This window comes from Cupressus sempervirens, chromosome 1, assembly GCF_028749045.1.
Source record: "Cupressus sempervirens isolate cs-2001-9-10 chromosome 1, ASM2874904v1, whole genome shotgun sequence".
NCBI lineage: Eukaryota > Viridiplantae > Streptophyta > Pinopsida > Cupressales > Cupressaceae > Cupressus > Cupressus sempervirens.
Window position 1 is genome coordinate 551,669,927 of NC_143118.1, and position 12,073 is coordinate 551,681,999.

Here is a 12,073-nt window from a genome sequence, read left to right on the forward strand (position 1 = left end):
TATAATAATCATATATTTTGATGTGTGTGTGTGTGTGTGTGTGTGTGTGAGTGTGTGTGTGTGCGTGCTTGTGTGTGTGTGTGTGTGTGTGTGTGTGTGTGTGTGTGTGTGTGTGTGTGTGTGTGTGTGTGTGTGTGTGTGTGTGTGTGTGTGTGTGTGTGTGTGTGTGTGTGTGTGTGGTGTGTGTGTGTGTGTGAGTGTGTGTGTGTGTGTGTGAGAGAGAGAGAGAGAGAGAGAGAGAGAGAGAGAGAGAGAGAGAGGAGAGAGAGAGAGAGAGATCAGTGGGGTGGAAAACACCTAAGGTAGGGATAGATGGTCATTAATGGGGAATTAATGGGTAGAGGAGAGAAAGATAGATGAGGTAAATAGAGAAAAATAATAATCAAGGGTTGGAATAAAAAAAATATTCATGTGGAAGACATGGTGAGAGAGGGACATACATGTGGGAATATATGGTGAGATTTGGGAGGGGAGAGAATGAAGGGTTTGTAATAGGAGAGGTGTCAAAGGGATAGAGAGTGGGAGATAGAGATAGAAGAGGGAGAGTGTGAGAGATGTAAGTTGGAGATGTGTGTTAATTAGGGGCAAAAGATGATCATAAGGGATAGTGAAAGATTGAGGTTAGAGATTAGAGAGAGACAGGGGAAGGAGGAGAGATATGATATAAAGTAAATAATTAGGTCACGAGAGAGAGAGGGTAAAAAATTTGAAGATACCCGTAAACCAAATTATATTTTAACATTAATATAAAATTAGATTATTTCCCTAAACCTAATTGAAAAACATAACTGCCCACTAAACCAAAATTGAACACTAACCCTAACCCTAATTGAATACTATACAGTATTGGGTCCTAAACTATACATTAAATTAGTAATATAATCTAAAACCTCAAGTGTGCTTCTATATTTTATCCTATAAAAAACAACTTCTATAATAATCTAGAGACTAACACAATGCCAAATTATAATTTTATTCTTAGGACTTTCTCCTTTGGGTGCTATTAGCTATATATTATATAATATATAAAAACAAAGCCGAGAGATATCGAGGCTTTAATTTACTTTTACAAAAAAAAAATTATAGTTAAAAATTAAAGCCTTGATATCTCTCGACTTTCCTTATATATATATATTATATAATATATAATATATAAACATAGCTAGTTACATCTACAATCTTAGATTACTGAAACATATCAATGTATAACATTTTATTTACATTTATATTATCTAAAAAATACTTTTAAAGATTAATATTTACAATTTAAAAATTAAAGTAAATTAGTAATTTACATCTTTATTATAATTCAATTACTATTTTTAAAGAAATAATTATATTTAAAAAAGAACTCAATTAAATATATTAAATTATAAAAGAGATATTATTAAAATTAACATTTTAAATAGAATTTCAATCATGAAATAAAATTACTAAAATAACAAACCTAACTACTCTACACATAACAATTAATTAAAATCAATTGCAATTTATATTTATTTAGATTTCCAAATAAAATTACTTCTAATTTTTTCTAACCAATCAAAAAAATCCTATTCTAATCGTCACGCACCTTCATTTAATTAAATAAAATTCAAAATATTTTAAATCATAAAAACTAAAAATTGATTCAATGTTAAATAGTAAAATTGCAAATTAATAGCTACTCTCTCAAATTTAATAATGATGATTTGTTCAATCTTCTTTGAGAGAGTGAAACAAATAAATTATGGAGGCGATTCATAAAAAATAAAATAAAAATGCAAGTGAGATGACCAATGGTAATGTGTCATTCGATGGTTAGTTGGTAATGTCAAATCATAACCCCCCTAACAACAAAATTTAATAACTAGCACTTGCACCTTTGAAGGGTACAAGGATTACATTGATAGTGTTATATATATTAAATAATCTCAGTGTATTGTCCATGTAGAAGGTTTGCTCATAATACTTTTTGTGATACACTAAAATATTAGATGGAATAATTTCATCTTTATATTTTATACAAGTGAAATAATTACATTTTGTTTTGTTTGTGTCATTGGATTTGGGCAATATTCCTTTATTTTATGTATAAAATGTATATGGATTATTTTGTAGTTTGGAGTACTCATTGAAATTAAAAGTGAGTTGAATATAGAGACCATCTGGAGATTTTATTCTAGACACACCTGTAAATGTTAGTCCTTGCCTCTCTATTTCACCAGTGTTGATTGTTTCCCCCTATCTATCTCCTTATCCCTACCTTTTTATCTTTCTTCTCACATGCATATATCTAAAAATTCTTCTTTTTCCTTCACTATCTCTCTCTTATCTCCCCCCTCTCCTTACCTTTCACCTCTCTCCATTTTATCACATTCCCCCCACCTCTCTCTCTCTCTCAATGCTATTATCTATCTATCCCCCCATATATATTTATAGTTCTATCTCTTCATCTCCCCCTTCTCCTCTCTCTTCTTCCTATTTATTTCCCTCCTATTTCTTTCCTTTTTTGGCTCTCCTTTCATGAGTATCCCTCACTTTTATTTTCAATTCTATCCATTTATCTACATTCTCTTTGTATCACTTCTTATCTAGATATTTGTATCTTTCTACCCCTCTTACTCCCATTCTTTGGAGATCTCTCTCTCTCTCTCTCTCTCTCTCATTTTTTTTTTCAAGTTTTATTTAGAAAGTTTAGTAAAATACTAATACTTGATTAATTAGGATAAATAATACAATATGCAAATTATGTAGTGTTGAACGGAGTACCTTCCATGCATATAGAACTAAGTGTGAAATTCCTAATTTATTCATGAGAAGTTTCAAGTAATCTTTAAAACACAATATAAAGTCAAAAACAATCTTATAATTATCATTAAAATTCAAAACTATTATCATATAAAAAAAAGAATACATATCACTCAAAAAATAAGAAATTACCTTTTGGATTTTCATAAATTCATTCTTCACAAATATAAACTTATATTATTGACTACAAAAATGAATTCTTAAGAGTAGTTAGAGAGAAACAAATTAAATAAGAACATTGGTTAATGCAAACATTAGTCTTATGATTCAAATGATTGAAAAAATTTCACCAAAATTCACTTAACATGTAGTGTTGTTTTTAATATTTGCCACAGGTTAAATAATATTGAAATTGTTTTTGGTTATTTGGAGCAAATGTGAATACGTAACTTTGTAGGATAGAATTGATATTTGAAAGTCACATTTATAAACTTTTAAAAAGAAAAATTATTAATTGCTATTGAGGGATAACCTTAGAAACAAATAGGGCTATGGAGACTCAAAGTATATTGTTGTGGTTCACATAGAATTATAGGGCCAAGACCATGTCACTCAATTTTACCCAGAGTAGTTGTGTCATCACCAATAAAAATAATAAGTAACCTTGTTTGAATCACAACCCAATTCTTAACTAACCACTTTAGGATCCTGGCCCATTTATCAAGGATCAAGAGCTAGAACCAAAAGCAAAGGTGATGTCTAAGGTGTCATTCCCAAATTACATTAGCAACTAGACTTTCATCCTATCTAATTTTATAATCATTCTAAGGACTTTTAATGGAGAATGGAATGAAGAATTTTTTGAGGTGTGATTACCAATGCTACTATCCCCTTTCCAAGAATAAATTCAGTCTGTGCTTCTCATATAATTCTTGGAATTAGGTTTGTCAATTTTAGAAAAAAAAAATAGTAAGAAGTTTATAAAATGGTTACAAAGAGATATAGGAGTAAACTCTATCAAGCTAGATGGAGTCCACTTGTTAGGTATGAAGAAAATATAGATGATGCCAAGCTCTTTTACTTTTGTCCTATTTCTACATGATTCCTATAAGGGTACCTACATACCTTTACCAACAAAATCCCAATATTTTTAATAAATATTATTGTAAAACAATTTGAATCTAAGTCTTTATTTAGAGAGGGTTAAAATTGTACTCTCAACTTCTTCCAAAATAAAAGGAGACAATAACATTCTATTATCCTCGAGCATAACTACTTTGGAATGATATTTAACACTATATACTATTTTTCTTCCTTACTATCTTGAGTTGTCTTTGATTTTTCTTTTAAATATTAAAATATAATTTTCAATCAATATATGGTTAAAATATGGTGAAAGGTCCCATTTGTATAGTCTATCTTCATGGATATTCAAAGTGCTCAAAACTACATCTTTTAAAAATCAATAGATTACCATATATTTTGCCCAACAAAATGAGACAAACAATTATTAACACTTCCACCTTGTTTACTTCATTAGTTTTATCATTTTAAAAGTTTGACACCTAAAATCGATTTAATGTTTCAATTAATAATTAATTATTTAAAAAATTTATTTTTCTCTTTAGAACACCATCCTCAACACACCACCAATTTTGATGTGATTATATTTCCCATAATTTTCACAAAACAAAAACATAATATATCAAGAATAATAACATTCATTCAATTTTATTAAATACATAAGAGTTAATCACATTCACTAGTAACTCCATTATCTTTTTAAGATTTTACTAATGGATAAACATTTTTGACAACAATATTTTACTTCCACCATATTTTTATGCTAGCATTGTAAAGATAGGATTTGATGTCCTTAATCACAGATTTTTTCTCTTGTCAGTCACTCAATCGGATACTCTAGAAATTCTACACAATTGTTGGCTCCAATGTCACATTGGTGTTTCCCTAGAAGTTGTGAGCAGGTTCATTGAAAAAAGATGTACTTTTTTTTTCCTACATTAGATGAAAGATACATTGTTGTTGTGATAATCTATTAGGGTGTGGTGACTAGCTCAGTCAAAATTACAAGTTGTATCTAGCATGGTTTGCAATAACATTTCTTTTGCCGATCTCAATAAAATGCAGGTGGAATAGAATGTTGCAAATTTAACATTTGACAACATAAGACCATCAAGAAATTGAACATTTTGGTGGGCATCTTCCAAGGAGTGAAGCCTATCCGCTTAATTAAATTCAAAATATAATTTTTAATTAATTTAATCAAATGTTAGAAATGGTTTTATTACAAATTTTTATGTCAACATAATTTGTTTTAAATGAAGGAGTGTGGTGTATGAGATATATGTTTAACAACAAATTTAAAGGTTGACATTTTAAATGAACTTCTAAAAGTAAGACTTCACAATTTTTTTTTCATTTTCTTAGATTTATTCATTATAACAAGCTACAAGTGCTATTTAAGAGCATATACTTGCTTTATAGTAAATTGTAACATGAATATAAATTTTAGGCACTCAAGAGTTATTCAAATACCATAAAATCTAATAAAAATAAATATTGTATTGTATAAGAGTAAAGTTATCAAAAAAAATTAAAATTATCAACTCTATATTCTAAACCCTAAACAAGTTGTTGAAACCTTTTTAAGAGGGTGAGATAAAAACAAAAGTTATATGTAATTTTCTAAAAATAATAATAATATTGGAGAGCTTTGCAACTCCATACAACAGTTAGACACTTATGTGCCTCAGCTCTCATACCTTGCAATGTGTTTCTCACCCATTTTTTCTCCTTTCATGCCTTGTTTTTCATTGTTTTTATCATTTTTAGTACTTCTTTTCTTTGCCAGTGTATTTTTCTGAGTATCCTTTCATGATTTTTTTTTGTGTTGTTTGGGCTTCCCTATTAATAATTGGTAAATCTTACCTGACCCCACCATTATCTACCCATCTTGGATCACTTGTGAGAAACTAACGGGAGGCAATCATGGTTAATGATGAAGGAGAGGCATCTGAAGAAGTGATGAAGGTTGATGAGATTTTAAATAACACCCATGACCAGGATAATTCTAGAGTTCAACAAAAGGAATTAGCTAAGAAATTACTATATAAGGTAGTGGTGAAGGAGTTCTCAACGTCTTGCCCACTATCTACTTTCTTCTCTAGCAAGATTTGTAGGATCACTCTGGATGGAATTTGAAGAGATAGAGTTGCAATCAATGGAGATAGACTCGGGGAAAGAGATAACTCTACATCTAGTGTCAATGGAGGAAAGGAGGAAGGTAAGATCCCTCCCCATGAATTGAAGACCCTTTCTCTCTTGCCCAATGAGGATATGGTAAGAGCTATTAAATCAGAGTAATTTTGGTTAAAAAATGTTGCAATTTTCTTTACATGCTTAGATAAAGGCTTTTTACCCTCCTGAAAGTTTTTTGATGAATGGTTGTATGTGTTTGGGGTAAGAAACTTGGGATTCATGTTACTTTCTATAGAATGGTTCAAAGAGAGCTCTTTGTTGTATTTGTTAAGACTCATAGTATGCAAGAAAGAATACTTAGCAAGCAATTTTGGAATGTGGGTAAATCTTTATTCAGAGCCTTCCCATGGTCATTGAATAGGAATGTAGAAGAAGTGTCTGCTAGGGTAGAAATTGAGAACCTGAATGTTGAATTTTGGCCCTATATTTGCCATCTATTGAAGCCACTAGCTTAGTTCTGCAGATAGAACAATCAAAGACCACCCTCCCACATTTAAATGCTAGGGCTTTAGTTTCTCTCAAACCTGGAGCTATATTCCCTGGTAATATCTCCCTTACTGTTGATCATGAAGCTTTTTCATGGAAACTCTCTCGACTTGGTAATCTAGGTGCTTGTTTTTATTGCAAAAGGAATAGATATGCAAGAAAGGATTGTCCAAATTTATTTAGACCCCAGAATGCTAACTTTGATATTTCTAAAGATAATGTTAATAAAGTTTCTAGTTCTGAAATAGAGAAACCCTTGACTCCATCCTCAGGTAACTCTAATAGCATTTTGAGGATAGATAAGCCTATGGAAAATGATAAAAAAAACCTTTTAATGCTGCCTTAGAAAAGGAATTTAATACTATTGTCAACCCTCTTTATGATACTAAGCTAACTCATACTAATGATCTCATTTCTAGTTCTAAGATAATCCCAAGTGGTTCAACCCAGTTCAAATCTATTATTTGTCCAAAAGATAGTGCTATTCCAATGCCTTTTGTTGAAACTGCCATCAAGATTAATGCTCAACAACTTGCTCTTAATTCTCTAGCTAAGAGGGTAGAGCTGGTTAAGAATGCCAATCACTCTTTGACTGATAAGAACATGCAATTCAATGGTTCAAAGTCTTTAGGAATGGAAATTTCTTCAGATAAGAATAGAACTGAGCCTCCTTTTGTTGAAATCACCAATAAAAGAAATAAGAAAAGAAAGGGCAGTGATAATCAGATATTAACCAATTCTAATGGTTATAAAAATAGACATGGAGATATCATTGGTTTCTTTAAAAAATTGTATAACAGTGGTAAGAACATGATGCAAGAGCATCCCGGGTTGCCTTGTAATCCTACACATTTTTGTTCATTCTGCCAGTTATTGATGAGTTCTAGTCTCCAATTACTGTTGAGTTCTAATTGTTGCCAAGTTCTAGTTTCTAGTTACTGTCGAGTTCTAGTTGCTGCCAAGTTCCAATTTCTAGTTGCTGCTGAGTTCCAGTTTCTAGTTGCTGCCAAGTTCCAGTTTCTTGTTGTTATTGAGTTCTAGTTTCCAGTTGTTGCCAAGTTATCTAGTGTGTGTCAAGTTATCCAGTATTGACCAAGTGTTCCTTCATGTGTTGAGTGAACTTGACATTTTTTGATGCTTGGGTCCTTCTTTGACTGAGTTGTCTAATGTTTTGGTTCTTAGTTGGAGCTAACTTTTGTATTTAATTTAGTTCATAAATTTAATGATATGATCTTGTTGAAGGATGAGTGTTGACAATTTTAGGGTTGACCTTCCTTTGATGTAATGTTCTAGAATCTTTTGTAAGCTATTTTGGAAAGTATAAATAGAGTACTTAGGCTTAGGTTAAAAAAAGAACTCAGGGGTTTCATGCATATGTGTCTAGAAATACAAATTTGAAGTTGGATCATAGATCTTGAGTGCATTTTGTATTTGGCCATAACCCAGAAGGCCTTACAAAATTAATAAAGTATTTTGTTCTCTCTCTCTCTCTCTCTCTCTCTCTCTCTCTCTCTCTCTCTCTCTCTCTCTCTCTCTCTCTCTCTCTCTCTCTCTCTCTCTCTCTCTCTCTCTCTCTCTCTCTCTCTCTCTCTCCCCCCCTTGGTGTTGTGCTCTATTGTTTGCTTCCATTGTGTTTACTCTGCAAGATAAATTGGATAGATGGGTGTGCCCTTGGACCTAGTTATTTCATACCTCCCTACACCAAAAAAACCTTAAAAATCATGAACATGATCAACGTCCATAGCTAGAATGTTATAGGGTTGGAGATGAATGATAGAAAATACATTGTTAGAAGATGGTGCAGTAAACTTATAAGAAAAGATTTTATTTGTTTACAAGAAATTAAAGTAATTGGATTTCAGGCTCACACAATTTTTAAAATGCTTTGGGATCATGCTACTACATTCTACACCAACCATGAAAGAGGGGGGGGGGGGGGGGGGGGGGTTCAATTCTTGCGGGACCTAATTGGGTGGATTATATAGTTAAAAAGGTGTTTCTCCTTGTCATAGGGCATTGTGGATTGTATTTAGTAAAGGTGCTTAGAGCTTTGGGTTGTGTAATTTCTATTCACCTAATGTCTATAGAGACAGAGCAACACTATGGAAATGAGCTTCAAATAATTTTCCTAATACTAGGTGGATTTTTATTGGTGACTTTAATATGATGGAACATAGGGAGGATAAAATTGGAGGCAACTCTTTCAATTGGAAAGGAAATGAATTATTCTTTTGGAACAAATTTAAGAGGAAATTTAATGTGTTAGATCCTCTAGAAGATAGAAAATCAGAATTTCAAGATATATCGTATACTTGGTACAATAATCAAAAGGGATCTCAAAGGGTTTATTTTAGATTGGATAGAATTTATGCAAACTTTGCTCTTCTTTGTTTTTACTTTGATCCTAGGCACTCACCCATCATAGTTACTGTAGCTTCTCTCTCTAACCATTCTCCTATCTTTGCAAAGATTGGGTTGTAATATGAGACTCTAGTTTCTAGGGTGAAGGTTAACATGCCATTTAAACTTAATCTTTCTCTTCTTAAAGATCAGGATAATATTAGTGCTCTCAGGTAGGTCATTGATATTTATAAACTAATTAGTGGTGGTGTTAAATCAAGATAATTGTGGAAAGGATTAGTTGGTGTTTGGAAAAATATTTTTCCAGATTATTGGTAAAAAAATATGGATTTAAATGTTGAAGAAACCAGGGTATAGATTAATCTTAATCTAATAGAGAAAGATCTCCAGATCAAAATTCAAGATTTGGAGTTAGAAGCTAATTTTATTAAGACCAAACATTCTTTGAGGAAGATCCAAAACTATAAGATCCTATTAGTGAACATATTTTCTTTCAAGAAAATACATACAAATTAACTCTAAATGCCCAAATAAGAAGACTAAATCAGCACTAACAGTTGGATAGGTTATCATTCGATTGGTAACCTTCCTCTGAATTCTATTGGGTATAGCTCCCTATGTATGATTTACAATGAATTAAAAAAAATACAAAAATAGATGCTTTTAACTAGAAAGCACAAAAGGTTTACAAAAATCTACCCGTAAACATGAAATATATGCAAAAAAACTAATCTAATTGAAAGGAAATAAATAGTAAATGATGCAAAGTTCATTCACCGAAACGTTGCATTACAAAAGAATGGAAACAAGAAATGAATCTTCCACCCCCCAAGAAAGTGAAGAATCAAAGCTTCAAAGATATCTTGATATCAAAAAAAACACAGAAAATAACAACACTAAATGCATTTATGGAAAACTGAAAGTTACACAAAGGTAATAATCAGTGAAAAGAAAACTGCCCAAACTTGAAGTTTTGGTGTGCAATTATCTCCAAGTCTCCCTTCTCTGAAATGTAAAAGATAACACAGACCTCATTACATGTTGCCTCAAAATCACCATCTAGAAGAAAACAAAATTTCCCTCCCTTACATTACATTTCAAAATAAAAATTTCCCTTTTTTACTAACACAATGTTTAGAAAAAAATAAAATATATCTCTGCTCTTCTATAGCCCCAAAGTTTGCTCTCTTTCCCTTAGAAGGATTGGAAAAACTTAAAAAATTGGGACCCAAACCCCTCTTCTGTTTGATGCTTTCACCATATAAAGGGTTCCAAAAATAAATGGTTAAAATGATTATGGCAACTTCCAAAGAACAGGAAACTGACTTCTTTTTCATCCCCTCTTTATGTTATTATAAACCTTGTTTTATATGTGAATACGAAACTCCTATAAGATGTATATGGTGAAAGGTGGGATTAGATGTTTGGGGATGAAAGTAAATTTCTTTTAAAGATAGGCACTCCATATGATTTTGTAAAATTACTCTTCATATGTTCACCTCAAGCTCATATTCCAAACTTGGGGCTATTGATAGTATTAGTTTTACTCTTGAAATGGAGATCTCTTCAAGGGACATATTGGTTCTTTCAACCATACACCTGAGTGTTTCCAAACTTTGTATCTTGATGTTAAGTCTTTATACACCATGTTACGAGCATATCTTTTGACTTGATTCTTCACTTATGTGCATCTACCAACTCTTTTGGATGATTCTAAACTTCTTTAGGCACCCACGACTCCCTTCAACGTGCCTACAATCCCTTATTCACATCAACACCCTTTGAGCTTGCTAGTGAATGGGAGCATCCACAATGTCGATGAACACTATTTTGATAGTTTCGAAAGCCAACCTCATGTGAATCATGACTTTGATGATTTTCCCCTTAGATGCACTTGATCTTATTGAATTCCTTTATGCAAACACAAAAAGGAAGCGAACACTTGATACATCTATTTTGATAGTTAGGAGAGTGCCAAAATCATTGCCTTTCTGTACATGTTCTATCAGTGCTCCAACAATTAATTCATTACCATTGTATGAGCTTAGTCATGTTAAGCCATGTGCCCTGTTCAAATGTTTGCCTATAATTTTTGGCAATTAACCGATCCCGAGTATTTTTACGAACACTTTATGTGTACTATTTGGACTTCTAAGTCATCATTTCCATATGAAAAGTCTTTCACTTCTTAAGAGGCCACCATGGGCTTAGATGGAATAAATGTGATGCTTTCGGTCTAACTATGACAATTCTGCATTATATACAAATGAATCATGCCCTCTCTTTTCAAATTTTACTTCCATAGAGGTATGGAATCAGTGAGCCACCTAGCATGCACTTGTGCATCTCTTACTCAAGTACATGACAACTCACATCCTGTATTGTGTTGAGGCTCCACATAGGATATGATGAGTTAGACTTTTCCATCTAAATGTTGCCAACTTTGACTTTAGGGATTAGGAGACGGGGAACCATTGGGCATCAAACAAAGGGTGCTGCCACCTGTATAAGTGAAAATGTGACCTTAGATCTTTCACCTACACTTCAACATGGTCATTAAATGCGAAATCATCCTAGAATAAACATTGAGTTGTTTATCCAAGAGGCTCGATAATGTGACCTGCTGCCTTCTAACTAGAAGGATTATGCCTATATGCTCTCAGAACAAGGTGTAGGCAACCAGACCTTTCTAGGATGAAGGATTTTTATGTGAAGTATGATTATGTAATTAATCTATATGAAGTGAAAGCATTAATCTAAGAAATAGAGGATATTAAGCTAAATGTATGCATTCTAATCTAAATGATAGTTTAAGATGATAGTAATGTGAAAGCTAGAAAGCAAGTTAATACTTAGTTCGACAACAATTCAATACAATTCAAATTCTAACCTCTGTAATGAGGGATTGGGAGTCCCTTAAATAGAATCCAAGGATTGATCAACGATCAAAATCAATTTGGATGGATGGTTAAGATCACAGAGAATATTTAGTTGAAATGGAAACTTCCTTGTGCAAGTGAAGTTGATTGTTTCAAATCTGAGTGTGATGAGTAGTTAACTAAGCTTTTCATGAGTGTGAGAACAAGTTAACTAAATTATTTCCAATTCAAGAGATAGTTCACTTAGAGTTTCCATTTTGGAACTGAAGAGAAGATTTTGAAAAGATTATTTAATTTAATAAAATGAGATATGACCTCATAAATTCCTTTTTCATTTA